Source organism: Pleurodeles waltl, chromosome 1_1 (assembly GCF_031143425.1).
Source record: "Pleurodeles waltl isolate 20211129_DDA chromosome 1_1, aPleWal1.hap1.20221129, whole genome shotgun sequence".
Lineage (NCBI taxonomy): Eukaryota > Metazoa > Chordata > Amphibia > Caudata > Salamandridae > Pleurodeles > Pleurodeles waltl.
In genome coordinates, this window is record NC_090436.1 from 182,369,234 (window position 1) to 182,384,534 (window position 15,301).

Sequence of the window (15,301 nt, forward strand, 5' to 3'; positions counted from 1 at the left end):
ATATTTAAAAGGCCTGCTAGGCCTGAAAATGTGTAATACACTATGCCCTCAAGGTGCTGATTATATGGTTACACTGTAATGTTCTTTAGCATTCTTTTTTTATGTGATTATGCCCTCTAGGCGCTGAATATATGGTTACATGACCATGTTTCTTCCAATTGCTATTTTTATTGTGGTGCTCTGTAGGGGCAGTTCAGACCATTACTGTCAAATGCCAAGTGTATGAAGGAATGCACAAACACGGTTCATTTCTGATAAAGGTTTAATGTGCTGCATGGCTAAATATTTATAAGGTCCCAAATGCTAGGTTGTCATTGTCATTTACAACACCAATAGCGCTAATGCAAGACCTATTGCATTGCAAATGCTTGTTTACAATAGTACCTGCAATAATTGTCATTCAAAAAATACACAGTTCTTTCTTTTATTGGCTCTGAGCCAACCAAAGGAGGGTGAGCAAAAAGCCAGCTGGCGGCAGAAGTGTTAAGTTCCTCTAGCAGCTGCTTGTAAACAGCTTGCACATAAATGCACAGAGCCCCTTCCTGTACTAGCAAGCAGCTGGCCTGGCTCCCTGCATATCTCCCCAGGCCTATGCCTCTCCATTACTGTTGGTTTCGTGCCCACCACTCCCCTGCTGGCCATTGACTGTTGTACACTCCCTACCCTCTCCTGTGCTCCTCTCTCCTGACTCCTGTGACCATTTTTTATGATAGACACATGCTGTGTTTGATGCAAACATACGGTAAATTTAGGGGTTTGAAACAGCAAATTTTGCTTGTTTGTTTGCCAATCCAGGTCACAAAATCCTGGTGGGAGGTCCTGTCTTGCTAGTATCATGCCTAAGATCAAACATAAGACAAGGAAATGTCACTAAAAAGATTTTAAGCCCCCCCCCGGCGGTAGTTAGAGCTATATAAATGCAATTACAATACCATTACAACATATAGGCACACTACAGGTATTGATAAGCCACACAAGGAAAACGCTAAAAACTTTTAACTAGCAACTTGGTGGATACTGAAAGTATCTTCCATTACTTCAGTTCAAATGTAACAAATTTAGATATACGTACAAACACTCTAAATGTCCCTAAAGATAGTAAATTTACTTTTAAATAACCACATGCTTCTCAGAGAGCGACAGCACCACATCTACCCCATTTACGGAATGCGGCGTTCTTAAAATGTATTTACTACTCTGGGTCGCTTTAGACAAAGAATTAAGAAAAGTAAGCATTTAAGACTGTTTGGTGCTTTTGATTGTTAGCTTGTCTAATCATGTTGTCAAATGTAGGTTTACAGCTTTAAGCTGCAGATGTTTCCTACAGGTACACTAGTCTGATGCCTATTGGTCCCTCTGTGGGCATCCACACCTATCCAAAGTTTGCCAATCCCAAGATGGCTGCCGCCTGCATGGCCTGAGTGTAGTGACACGTCTTCCTCCGGTCCGAAGTTTCGTCACTTCCCTTTTCCCCTAAGCGGTGGGATGGTGGCAGGCGGCGTGAGCAGCTAAAGTGACCACAGGGCGATGATGGAGCCTGCCGTCTAGGGTGGCCGTTCAAACAACTGAGGGTGCCCAAGGATATCACGGCATCTCTGATACTTATTTGGCTGCAAAACAGGTGATTGCCCAGTTTACCGGATACTCAGCACGTTGTTTCTGCGGTGAGCACTGCTTTGCCAGGCGTTCGTCTGCACATAGTTGTTTTGTGCAATCTTGCGTCACTGGAGTGCAAACAACTGGCTTTAAGCTGCAGTCTTTGTGTTATTTAAGTGGCCACAGAGTACCTTCTCACTTCCTCTTTATTCGCTGCAGATGTCTTGCACTTACTCAGCGCACAGGAAATAGATAGTTGCATGTATGTTGACCAGTTATTTGTATCAGTACTTCCGTCCATACTCCAACGTAAATTTTTCTCTTCTTCTTTTGCAACGAACCGATGTCTTCACTAGAACATGGAGCAAAGTGGTGATGCACAGAGGGTTAGGGAGAACGGAGTTTGCGTGGGTGTACATGCGCCCCTTACAGTAGTTGTCCATTTGCTGCAGCTTCTAAAGTTTTGAACGCCTTACACCGATATTTCGATGTGTCACACCAGTAGACTTGTCGATTTGGGACGAGGGTCAAACACTTTCACCCCCAATACATACAGTGCCTTGAACGTACCACGTCAAGTGACTTAATAGCAATTACTGCCCCATTAACTATTTAGAGTTTGTGTGCTTGGACTTTTCTCGCGTGTTTTCCTAATTTCAGTTAGTGTTTCTAAAATCAAACCCTTCTAAATGTCACATCACCTGTCAACTGTTATGTTACCAATAGAGGATTTTGTAGAGTGTAATTGCATAAAATTATAAAGAAGCTATGTTTGTATTAATGTTGTACTAACCCTTCTGGCCACTGCAGGTATGTGCCAGTGCTTTCTCCTTCCCATGAGTATTTTACCTGGTACTTAATTGCCTGGTTAATCAACGAACGCCTACTAAAAATCCCAAATCAAAAGTGAGGTGGGGTTAAAATCTGTAAACTCCACCATTTGAGGTTCAACGCCTAAACTTTTTTTGCAGTTATTTCCGACATCATGCTTTTTTGCAAACCTGACGTTTGTGTGGCACCAATTATGCATATTGTGTCCAATGTGGCATGAAGCCTATTACTAAAATTTGGCGCTTTGGGAAGATTCAGTTCCCTAACTGCGGTGTGGGGGTAGCCCTGGGAACTTCCTTCATACTACATAGTCTTGCTAATTCTGGCAGACTGTACTGACCACTCTTGGAGTGTCAGGCTGAATTTTGGACCCTAATCCCAAGCACACCCTCCTCCATAATAATGTCTGACACTTACGTTAATAGATTCATGGCTATCTTCATGTACATAGACTTGTTTTTTATATGTAAGATTGCCAGAGAGTGGAGAAATGAATATCCTTCAACACGTATTAATGGGATTTTAGAGGTGCTGACAGCTGCATGGTGCCGGGACTGCCAGTCTATGAGTGCCCCCGATGCCTTCACACTAAAATCTGGGAGGCTGGCAGAGGCACAGAGGTACAACTCTGTTCTCAACGAGAAATAATAGCAGCACTTCGGGCACATTGATTGATTCATGTATGTTACAACAGGAGTTACCGAGAAGCATGCTTATGCTGGGAGATATGAGATGGTTGATTGGTTCGGCTGTCACTCAGATCTTTCCAGTGATTATGTTGGCTGTGATACGATTTGAGATCTAAATGAAAAATGTGATTCGTAATGTCTATTAATACCAATATCTCTGTTTGATTTAAAAAAAAAATAATAATAACCCTGTTACTAAAACGCATAACTTTCGCAGATTAATGAACCAAAAGTCTCGTAGATAGAAAGTGATTTTCCCAAGCAGAGCTGGCAAGCTTTTTGAATGCTTTTATGCAATATGTTTCAATATTTCTGTGTATGATGTCTGCACGTACCAATTTTTATATTGTATTGCAGCATTTACATAGTGCTTACTACTCCTATGTGCGGCGCTGAAGCACATGCCTACATAGGTTGCATGCTACACTGTGTAGGGTATGTGGTTGGAATGAAGTTGTTTTTGTTTTGTTACTCTGTGGGGAGTGTTTACAAGTTGTACATGATGACCAAGGAGGTGCTGTTATCGTGTTATGGGATGAAGCGCATAGCAGTGTAGGGGAGATGAAGCGGGAGAGACTCGTAGTTTTATGGTTTTCAGTATGCTGCAAGCTTTAAATAACCCTGCAGGTCCCTTTGTTATTTCTTATGATATAGTCTACTTAGCTAGTTACTGCACTGTGTTGTCCAATCTTAAGATTTTGCATATAGCTGTGGTCCTGAGCTGGCATGTTTAGAGGAAGAGCAAAGTGGCGAGATCTAGTGGATAGGCGTTTTTATTATTGTCCCATAACTGAGTGTCTTTGTGAGATGTAAATAAGTGGTCAGATTATATAGATATTTGAGACCTGTAGTGGTGGACTGTATTAAAGTCCTCTGAATTGTTCAGCAATATGTGACAGATCCCTTCAGTTGTTCCATGTCTGTTCATTTGGTGATTGTTGGGACGGAAAAGTCCTTTACATGGTTATAGACATGCCCCCCTTCCCTGAGTGCCCAAATGTACTGATGTCTTCATCACTAATGCTGATTTTTGCTGTCGTAGGCAAACACAGATCATTTGTGCTCCCAGGGCTCAGGCCTGTCTCACAGATTGCAGTCTTGTTGGGCAAGAAGGGGTGGCCAGACCCTACCCCATATGGTGGAAGGCTACTGCTTTCACCAGAAGTTAAGTAGCACAAATGAGGGTGGTGACAGCATACCACCATAAGTAGAAGTGAAAAGGTCCTTCTTAGGTCCTAAAGACATCTTGAGGACTTTCAGAAAGTTGACCTAGGAATGCATTCTGCACGTTGATTGCTTATTGGCTTTGGGGTTTGTAAAATCACACTTTCTGGCTTTCCATTTGCTGGCTTTATTTGCTTTAGACCGTTCAGGTTCAGTTTGCCCGTCCTACTGTCTTCCAAGAGCGCTTGCTAAATTTTCTTTCACTGACTTCAAAGTGAAAGAATTAATGTGACAATCTTGTTGAATATTGAGGGTAGGAAAGAGATTTTTTCTAGCACATGATGTTTGAATGAACTCTGTAAGTATTTCAGAATATATCACGATTATGAATGTACAAATGAAGCATATTTTCTGTTATTTCTGAAGTGTGTTGGAAACAAATACTTTAATATGATCAAAACGAATCATTAACTAGGTGATGCAAATTCAACACATTTTCGTCTGTGCACTCTATAGTTTTATTAGTAAAACTGTATGTCTGTGAAAATGTAATGGCCATTTCAGTTGAAAATATGCTGTCTGTCTTGGCAGTGTGCTAGCACACACTGAATGCTCTACTCTACGCCAATCTATTCTGCTCTGCACCACTCCACTTTACAGTGCACCACTCCATTCTATGCCACTTCATGCTACGTCTCTCTGCTCTACCACTCTACGCCAGTGCACTCTTCACCACTCTGCTCTACACCACTGCACTCTTTGCCACTTCGCCACACCAATCTACTCTTCCCAAATCCACTCTACACCACTGTACTCTATGCCACTCTGCAACACTACACTCTACCCCACTGCACTCTGTCAATACACTCTACACCAATGCTCTTTACTCTGTAACTCTTAACTCTATGCCCCTGCACTCTACGCCAAACCACTGTACGCCACAGCACTCTACCCCACTCTACACCATTACACTGCCACTCTACCTTGCACCAATCCACTCTATCCCACTTCACCCTACTCTGAAGCAATCTACTTTACGTCACTCTGTGCAACTCCACTTTGTGCCACTGCACTCTACGCCACACTACGATTAACCACTGCATTCTATGCCAATACACTATCCACAGCTGCATTCTATCACTTCACCCTATGCCACTGTACTCCACGCCACTGCTCTCTATGCCTCCCTACACCCTGACACTACTCTATAACACTCCACTCTCCACCACTGAACTCTGTGCTACTCCACTATACGCCAAAGCCCTCTATGGCACGGTACTCTACTGTGCACCATTCTGTGCTTCTCTACTCTGTACCATTCTACGCCACTGCACTCTATCCCACTCAACTCTGCTCTGCGCCACTGCCTTCTGCATCACTTCACTCCACTCTATGCTACTGCACTCTGCTCTGCGCCACTCTACGCCACACAACACTACCCTGCGCTGCGCCACCCTACTCTGCGCCACTATAATCTGCTGTGCACCACTCTGACACTGCATTCTACTGCGCTGCATTGTACGCCACTGAATTCAGTGCCATTGCACTCATTGCCACTTCACTCATTGCCACTATACTCTATGACACTCCCGTGTATGTCAGTCTATGCGTCTCTACACTATGCCAATCCAATACACAACACTCTCTGCCACTTCAGTCTGTCATTCCACTCTGCAACACTCCACACCACTCTCCTTTATGCCACTAACTTTTAGCTATGCTGAACAGCAGCCAAGCTGGTGAACAACATGGCTAAAACCCATTGGGAAAGCCAGTAGCTCATGTATGGGTGAGACCTATCGGCTTTGCCAATGCTTGTCAGCCTGTGTCACTGGAGTGAGAGCTACAGACTCACTCACTTTTAAAGTTTGTGTGCTGTGCGTTTAACTCACCCTTGGCCTACAACAAATTGTTGTGAAGAGTTTACATGCACTGGGTGTATGTCTGCCTGGGAATGGTACTATAGATGGATTCCATTTTGGGAGACCCAGGCCTGCATGGTGAAACATGGAGAGGAGGTAGAGAGATTTTCCAGGACATATTTGTGTATTGCTGCATTCCTGTAAGCTGTGTGGGACACACACTGGGGAGGGGAGAACCAGGACTTTCCTATACATTTCAAAGGGTGCTCTTTGATTCAGTGAGAGGTAACAACGAAGGGGCCTGAGCACATCTCGGGAAGGAGATGAGGCTGATCAAAGAATCATAAATTGTAGGTCTGGGGGCCCTGGGCTAAATTTTTGAAACATATATCATTGTGGCTGACATCCAGCTGTGAACTCTAGTCGCTCCAATGGCCTCTGATGTGAGACTATCAGTTTTGGAGACACTCCTGACTTGACAGACTACTTTTCAAGAGCAAGAGGGAGCAGAGACATGGACACTTCAAAAGAAGCAGAACCCTAACATAAAACGTAAAAAAAGACTCCGTCCATAAATCAGATTTGGTGCCTGGATTCGGGCTCCAAGAAGGGGTGGTTCAGACCACAAAAAATGTTATCTGCCAAGCAGTCAGACAAGCTGTGTGAGGAAGTAAAGTTCTTCAAGACGTCTGCTTGTGACTAGGACGCAACCCTGCATTCCAGGAGAGGTCTCCGGAGAAAGACTGCTGTGTTCCTTAGCCCTGTGCTGTAGTGAATCTCCGATCCCTTATGCAAGCAGTGGCCTCTGGAGAAAGACTGCTGTGTGGAAAGGGGCCGTAGTCCTATGTGGTAATGAGGCCGATGTGGAGAGTATCACTGTGCTGATCGCCCATGGACTGTGAGTTGCAGTGGCTCCGTAAGCCAGAGGGGCCACCGGGAACACCAAGGACTGCAACTTGTTCTTCCACTGGAGAAGTGAGGATGCCGTAGGAGCACTGTAACCCAGACAATGGACCCAGGACAGGATTGTCGTAGCCACCCACTATCAGCACCCGAAGGAGCTACAAAATGCCTATGTTCACTTCAGGAGCGTGACCGTGAGTGAGGCACTGCATCCGCTGTACCTGAATTTGGTTGCAGCAGCTGTGAGTGCCCTCAGACGGGGCAGACACAGGAACTCCGAATGTTGCACGCCCGTCGGTGCGGGAATGACATGTTTTGTGCCTGTCAGCCCCAAGGAAACTTGCTGCTAATAGCGCTGCGGCGCTAGAGAACTGTTGACTTTAACTGAGAGTCAAAGTGAGCTCCTGAAACTTTTACTGCTGGTAGGGCAGAACCTGGATGTTACTAGTAGTGAATGGGGAATAATCCCTATCACTTATGCAAGGAGAGAGTGGGACAGGGAATTGGCAAAGAAACAGTAGAGCCCCAACCGTAAAGGGAATTGTGTAATTGTTTGTGAATGTCATAATTTTCCTTTGTGTGGATAGCAGTAAAAATGAAATACTTCTCTTTTTTTTCATAAAAGTGAGTATTTGGCTGGACAGTGATTTATTTCTGCTGTTTTGATTTGTTAGCCAGTGTTCACTTACTTGTATACACACATTTCCCCCCCCCCATGGGAGCCCTGGACTGCTCGGACCACGGATACACTGAGAGTTAAGTGCAGAAGAGGTACTTGGCCCATTTACTCAGGATCTATATTAAGTCGGGCCCCGGGGACATCAGGAGTAAAATTCCAGGCCTTTAAATCTACAGTTGGGCCTAGAAGTACCTGTGTGTCTGGTGGCTCTCAGAAAGGTCCATTGACAGTGACTTTGTTTTTTTGGTTGTATAGTGCTGGTTATAGACAATCCTCATAACGATCGTTGTGCAAGCCTGGAGCGCAGTGTGCTGTTTAGTTTTTGAGCTTGTCAGTTGTGCTGATTAATTGAATAAGAGCAGCATTATCATTGTGAAATAGTTTTTTTTATCACACTGAGGGAAAGACGAAATTGTGTTTCACTTTTTCATTTGTCTTCGGAAGCTAAATAACCTGCAAATTAATTGTGCACTGTGAATTACAGGGCATATTTCACAGTTAGACCTCTTTCCTGGGAACATCACTGATAATACCGTAGTCATGTACAGCATATAGTTACTGAATGTACACTTGTGGATTTATAACATGGATGTAGTGTAAGCCACGGAGGCAAATGTGATTGTGCATGTTGAAATTATATAGTGCACTGTTTACAAATTACATAATTTTGGGGTGCAAGTGTTACTCTGTGTTAAATGAGGTAAAGGCTTAGTGCACCTGATGTGGATTGCCAAGGTGTATGTGAAAATAGATTGAGGCTTAAAGCCAAAGCATGCTCCAAATTATCTGTGAGAAAGGCTGAGCCTTCTGTTGATAATACATTAACATAACCACCAGTGAATGTCTGGACTTGCCCCCATGTGTAATAGTTGTAATAAAGTACTATAGACAAACTGTGTAGCAAGGACATTTTATAAGACATGGATATTTATTCCTATAACTTCGCCGAACATTGTGAATTGCAGAATTTTCAATAATGTAGAAGTGTCCCACTTAGAGGTGTTTTATCTCACACTGGTATTGTAAACATGTCTATAACGCTGTATGCTGTTGTACGCATCTCTGAAATATGTGTCGTGTATTTCATTAAACTACAGAGGGTAGTCCGTAGGGACTGAAAGAAATTGTCTTTCAGTGGCAAATTTATTCCTGTTCACCTCTCGACTGAAAATTGTGGGGCATGTTAATTATTTAAGCGGGTAATCCCTTTAAGGTGACTAGACAATTGGCCGCAGGTGTGGTGTATTGTATTACTTCAAGTCCATAAACCTTATAGGACTGTGTCACAATGATTGTATGATGTCATCGATTATGTAATTGGTGATATTTCAGATGTTATATGGCATAATTGATGACGTCATGAGAAATGTGATATGTGAGGACATTAGCGTAGCATGGCTGGGTGCGAATTCCAGTTAGCTCAGTAAAATTAACTGGTGAATTTCTGTGTTTTTGGTTTTTAAAACATTAATTTTTATTTTATTCCAAAACATAACTATAACGTCACTATAAACTTTGTTTTTTTTTCAGTAAATTGCTGTTTTTTAAGGTTAGGGAGGATTAATTCATCATACCTAACTATAACATAATTTAACATTTGCTTTATTTCAGTGCAAGGGGGGGGTTAGCCAAAGTGCCTTAATCCCGACGCCACCACTCCCTCTGCAGATTTCCAACTCACATTTTATTTATTTATTAATTTTTATGTGGGTACCGCTTTGAGTGACATTTTTTAGCCAGCAGAAGAGTAGTGTAGTTCGGTGGTCACCAGGCCTATTTTTTGTTTGAATTCAGGCACATATATTTTTTTGTCAAACAACTAGCATGGCAGCGAGTTACAAAGCATAACACACCCCAAACCGCCCTTATTACTAACTTGGTTCTCCTTCTGTTTTTTCAACGTATGCTTTTTCGTTTAGACTCAAAACTAACAGTACCAGAATTCCGTTGAAAAAGAAATGACCGCATTAATTATAGATGAAATGTTATAATGGATATGTCAGGTTGTGATGTCTATGTGCCATGTTAGGTCACGGACTACTTTGTTCTTTGTGTCTCGGCTGGGACATATTAAGAAAGGTGAAGATGTGTTTCTTGCCAAAGTATAGTATGGAAATCTCGACTTGCATCATGTCAAGGTGTCCAGCTCAACCAGTCCTACTTTCAACTTGCATTCTTATATTTGCATTTATATTCTTTTTAGAAAGGATGAACTGCATGTACTATAATGCAAAGCAAAAAACAAACGAATAATTCAGTACGCTCTTTACATGAGTCAGTTGTATACTTCGCATTTCTGGAAACCCAGTGGAAACCACAGTTGATGGTTTCTTCTATTAAAATCTTTCCTTATGATTTAAATGCTCGAGTTAATGCATTTCTTAATCTATAGCCAAATTGTTTCCGTATTTTTTTTTAAAAAAATTACTACAGTGTGTGGCAGAAAAGACACATTCCTCTAATGTTTATCAAGGGTTTTCATAAATAATAGAGGTACAAATTTACTTTGAATTAGTTTCACTTCCAAAGCCACGTTTTTAGGTCGAGCCTGCAGGCAGCGCGCATGCGCTGACGGTATGGCCATGATCTTTTGTGTCTAGAAAAAAGCACAAGCATTTGCAATGCAAAAGTTCTTGCATTTGCTTGAGTTAGAGCTATTGGTGTTGTAAACGCATAACTAGACTTTTCTTGCCACATTAATTGGTGAACCCTGTTGCATAATGTGGTCCTCTCTGCCACATAATTCCAATGGCCCTGCATATAACTAAAGCACTTCCATTTACCTTCTTCCTCTTTTTGCAGCAAAAAAATTAAATATTGCCATTATTTATCATATTTATTTATATTATCATTTTCGGGTCTCCCCCAAGATAAGAAGGCTATTAACTCATGCAAAGGCAGAACAAATCCAGTGCTTTTACATTCAGTTGCTTTATGGTGGTAAAAGGGGCAGGGATATAACCATTATATAATCCCTTGATTTGGTATATTAATTCACATTTCATTTCATACAGGTTGTCAGCAGAGCCATTTATCCGACTTCCGTGATGGCAGTAAAATAACCTGTGTGAAAATCCATGATTCGCTGTGATTTTTTTTTAAACTAGCCACATTTTAGACTTCATCTCAAAACATTAACATGATGTTCCCGCAGTGTGAAGGTAGATGGGAGCAGCTCAGCTCTTGCACACGGTGGTGCCACGGCAAAAGGAACCTTGCTACACATGTCCCTGACGGGGAGACACTGCCATTTGTTTAGGACATCGAGTGCGACATTTGTTCTGAAAGTGCCAGAAGAGATGTCTCAGAAGTGAAATCTTTGAAATGAGAATGTCAATAGGTGGTAATCTATGTTCGTAGTCTCAAAAGAGACACCTGTGCATTAAGGCCCATGAGCATCTTTGTCGGGATAACTCCACACTGATGAAATTTGATGGCAGAACAAACACCTGTGAGGGGGAGAGAGTGAGAGAGAGATCTCCATCTCAACAGTGATGGTGGTTTAATAAGTCCACGCACCTTGCAGTAAGCTCTAAGATGAGATGTGTAATATGGTCTGATAGGAGGGGTTTGAGGTTTGACGTTCAGAAAAAGAAATCTAGATAATGAGGTCATGAAGGCGGCAGTTTTCAGAAAAGACGTCTGTAAGTTGAGATCTCGGAAGACAAAACTGTGAAACAAGACCTCATAAGAGACACGCATGAAATAGTCTCACAAGTCACATCAGTGTAAAGGATTTTCTCAGGATCAAATTGTAAAATCGAGTCTCTAAGGAGCCACCTCTCTTACTAAGTTTTGTAAGGGGGCCACTCTGTTGAAAAGACAACTAAACAAGCTCACATGACCGGATAAACCATCTGTTTCCTCATTACTGAACACCTGCTATGCAGCAGAATGTCAGAAGTCATGGGCAGGGGCTGCTAGCTCTTCTTGTGATGGAAAATGATTTTGTAATTGAGGCTGCCTCTAACCTTCGGGAGGAAGCAAGAATAATTGCGCTTTTCGGACTTGGTAGGGTCTAATCTAAGAAAACAGTATCACCGCAGGTCGATGCCGTGCATACAATAACGCTGAATGGACATTGAAAAGTAAAATATGGCACGTTAAGTTAAATCGGTCTAGCAAAATGGCCCTCCACTCAACAGAATTCTTTTTAACTGCTCACTTGGCATCATTAGGAACTCTGTGAACCAACAGTAATGTAGCCACTCAGCTATGAATGAACTGGTGCATTTTGCAGAAAATTATATAATTGTAGTCATCCTAATTACTCTGCATATTTTTGGCAATGTTATAACACAACGCGTTTTATGTGGCTTGTAAATATAGTATAATTTATAGAAAATGCCTGGAAAAATTAATTTCTCATTGGAACTAAATAACATTAAAATGCGTTGTCCTAACACGCCATGAACAACGTAACGAAAGTACACACCTGATTTATGTTATTGTAGCATTGCAAATGTATACATTGGTCCTATTATCATTAAAAATAATGACCCCAATAAGCTTTCACTACTTAAGTAAATTGCGTGCATGTGTTTGAATGGGAAAAGGGTGCTTAGATCGTCAGTTTCAAGACCTTGTCTTGTTTTTTTGAGACCGGTGTGAAATAGCGCCCACTTCTGAGAGACTAAACATGGTCGGCCTGCACTGCGCTTGTGGCCTGTAGCCGCATCTTTGGGTCTCAGTGGGCCACCACCTTCCCTCTGAAATCTACTCGCCTACTGCTGTGCCCCATCACTCTGCACCTTCCTAAACTACACCCTCCCCGCCTGTGTCACGCCTCCATATTGTTTTCTTGCTTGGTGTGATCAAGCTGCCTGCTGTATAAGGTCAACAACGATTCTTAGCACATCTTGTCTCTTCACGGAAAGTGCAATCTATTCTTTCTATATTGCACGTTTTCATGCCAGTTACTACTTAAAGCAGAGTCGCTCTGTGCGATTTAACAGTTTTCACAGCCTTTCCTATGAGATGGGGAAACAGGAGGTGTCTACAGAAAAGATTAGACAATTACTTATTAATGGTGACAGATGTCTGACCGAAGTGTCGGGAATCTGCCTGCAGGGTCATGAACTCTGGTCCGTGCTCCTACCTGTATCCTGTGCAGAAGTGGGTGCCCGGGGTCAGATGTCACTTAGTCTTCCAAATGCAGGACCAGCCGGCTGCACTAAAGGCTTTTTTTAGGACCTGCTCCCTGGTAGTTTGGGGTTAATTATTTCTCTCCTTATAATGGCTTCTTCTGCTTTATGGCTGTTTCACTGCAACAATGTCCACCTTATTCATGGAGGATTGCTATCAAGAAGAATGGCTTATTATTATTCCTATTATATTCCCAGTACTTATGTGGGTTTTCAAAAATAATAGTCTAGTATATTATTCCAGCAGTTGATCCAGTGATGGGCGTGTTCACTGTGTGCATGGCTGCTAAAGGCACATCCTGATAAACTCAAAGAGCTCCGCCCAGCTCATGTGTACAAGTAGGAAGGAAGAATATGCATTTAGTCACTTGCCAGGTGATTGGTGGTCATTTGTATTCTTTGTACACGCCCCACGCTAGGAGAGGTGCACGCTCAGTGTGTGCGTTGATGGAGAATAGTAAGAGACTGTCACTGTCACCTCACAAACTGGATCTCCAACTGCGCTGACAACCTTGCTCCCCTCAAACGCACGCATCGACAGACCAACACCAAAAAACCTCTCTGGTTCTCTGACACCCTCAAAGAATCAAAGAAAACGTGTCGTGCCCTTGAGAAGGCCTGGCGCAAGGACCACACCGCTGACAACATGACCGCCCTCAAGAACGCTACACGCGAACACCACCACCTGATCCGCACTGCCAAAAGGAACTTTTTCACCGACAGACTAGACAAAAACAGCCACAACAGCAGAGAACTCTTCAGCATCGTCAAAGAGTTCTCCAACCCCAGCGCCAGCGCCAACGCCGTCACGCCCTCACAGGATTTGTGCGAATCCCTCGCCACTTTCTTCCATCGCAAGATCAGCGACCTCCACGACAGCTTCGGACACCAGACCCAACCATACACCACTGAACCCGCTTCCCCGGACACCACCCTCAACAACTGGACCCACATCAACACGGAAGAAACCAAATCCATCATGAACTCTATCCACTCCGGCGCCCCTTCGGACCCCTGCCCGCACTTCATCTTTAATAAAGCCGACGACATCATCGCCCCGCACCTCCAGACCGTCATCAACTCTTCTTTTTCTTCTGCTACCTTCCCCGAATGCTGGAAGCACGCTGAAGTCAACGCCCTACTAAAGAAACCTACGGCTGACCCAAGCGACCTGAAAAACTTCCGCCCCATCTCTCTTCTACCTTTCCCAGCCAAGGTAATAGAAAAGACCGTCAACAAACAGCTGACCACCTTCCTGGAAGACAACAACCTGCTCGACCCTTCACAAACCGGATTCCGAACCAACCACAGCACGGAAACCGCCCTCATCTCAGTCACAGACGACATCAGAACCCTGATGGACAACGGTGAAACAGTCGCCCTCATTCTCCTCGACCTCTCGGCTGCCTTTGACACCGTCTGTCACCGCACCCTAATCACCCGCCTACGCTCCACCGGGATCCAAGGCCAGGCCCTGGACTGGATCGCCTCCTTCCTCGCTAACCGCTCCCAAAGAGTTTACCTCCCTCCGTTTCGCTCAGAACCCACCAAGATCATCTGCGGCGTACCTCAAGGCTCATCGCTCAGCCCGACACTCTTCAATGTCTACATGAGCCCCCTCGCCGACATCGTACGCAAGCACGACATCATCATCACCTCCTACGCCGACGACACCCAACTTGTACTCTCCCTCACCAAGGACCCCGCCAGCGCCAAGACCAACCTACAAGAGGGTATGAAGGACGTCGCAGATTGGATGAGGCTCAGCCGCCTAAAGCTGAACTCTGAAAAAACGGAAGTCCTCATCCTCGGCAACACCCCGTCCGCCTGGGACGACTCCTGGTGGCCCACGGCCCTCGGCACCGCACCGACCCCCGCAGACCACGCCCGCAACCTCGGCTTCATCTTGGACCCTCTTCTCACCATGACCAAGCAAGTCAACGCCGTGTCCTCCGCCTGCTTCCTCACTCTCCGCATGCTCCGCAAGATCTTCCGCTGGATCCCCGCCGACACCAGAAAAAACGTGACCCACGCCCTCGTCACGAGCCGCCTGGACTACGGCAACACCCTCTACGCCGGGACCACCGCCAAACTCCAAAACCGCCTGCAACGCATCCAAAACGCCTCGGCCCGCCTCATCCTCGACGTACCCCGCAACAGCCACATCTCCGCACACCTGAGACACCTGCATTGGCTCCCAGTCAGCAAAAGGATCACCTTCCGTCTTCTCACCCACGCACACAAAGCCCTCCACAACAAGGGACCGGAATACCTCAACAGACGCCTCAGCTTCTACGTCCCCACCCGCCCCCTCCGCTCCGCTGGCCTCGCACTTGCTGCCGTCCCTCGCACCCGCCGCTCCACGGCGGGTGGGAGATCTTTCTCCTTCCTGGCGGCCAAGACCTGGAACTCCCTCCCCACCAGCCTCAGGAC

At 44.5% G+C, this 15,301-nt stretch overlaps 1 protein-coding gene across 4 annotated transcripts in view; it reads left to right on the forward strand.

The window, feature by feature from the left end:
- Positions 1-1,448: 1,448 nt before the first annotated feature.
- Positions 1,449-15,301, forward strand: part of SEC11C (SEC11 homolog C, signal peptidase complex subunit) — a 103,865-nt gene continuing 90,012 nt past the window's right edge. Inside the window, exon 1 of one of the 4 annotated variants that reach the window (XM_069220314.1) lies at positions 1,449-1,664. The gene's annotated coding sequence lies outside the window, so the exon portion shown is untranslated. The remainder of the gene's footprint in view (positions 1,665-15,301) is intronic. The other 3 variants (XM_069220305.1, XM_069220334.1, XM_069220324.1) reach the window with 3 other exon arrangements.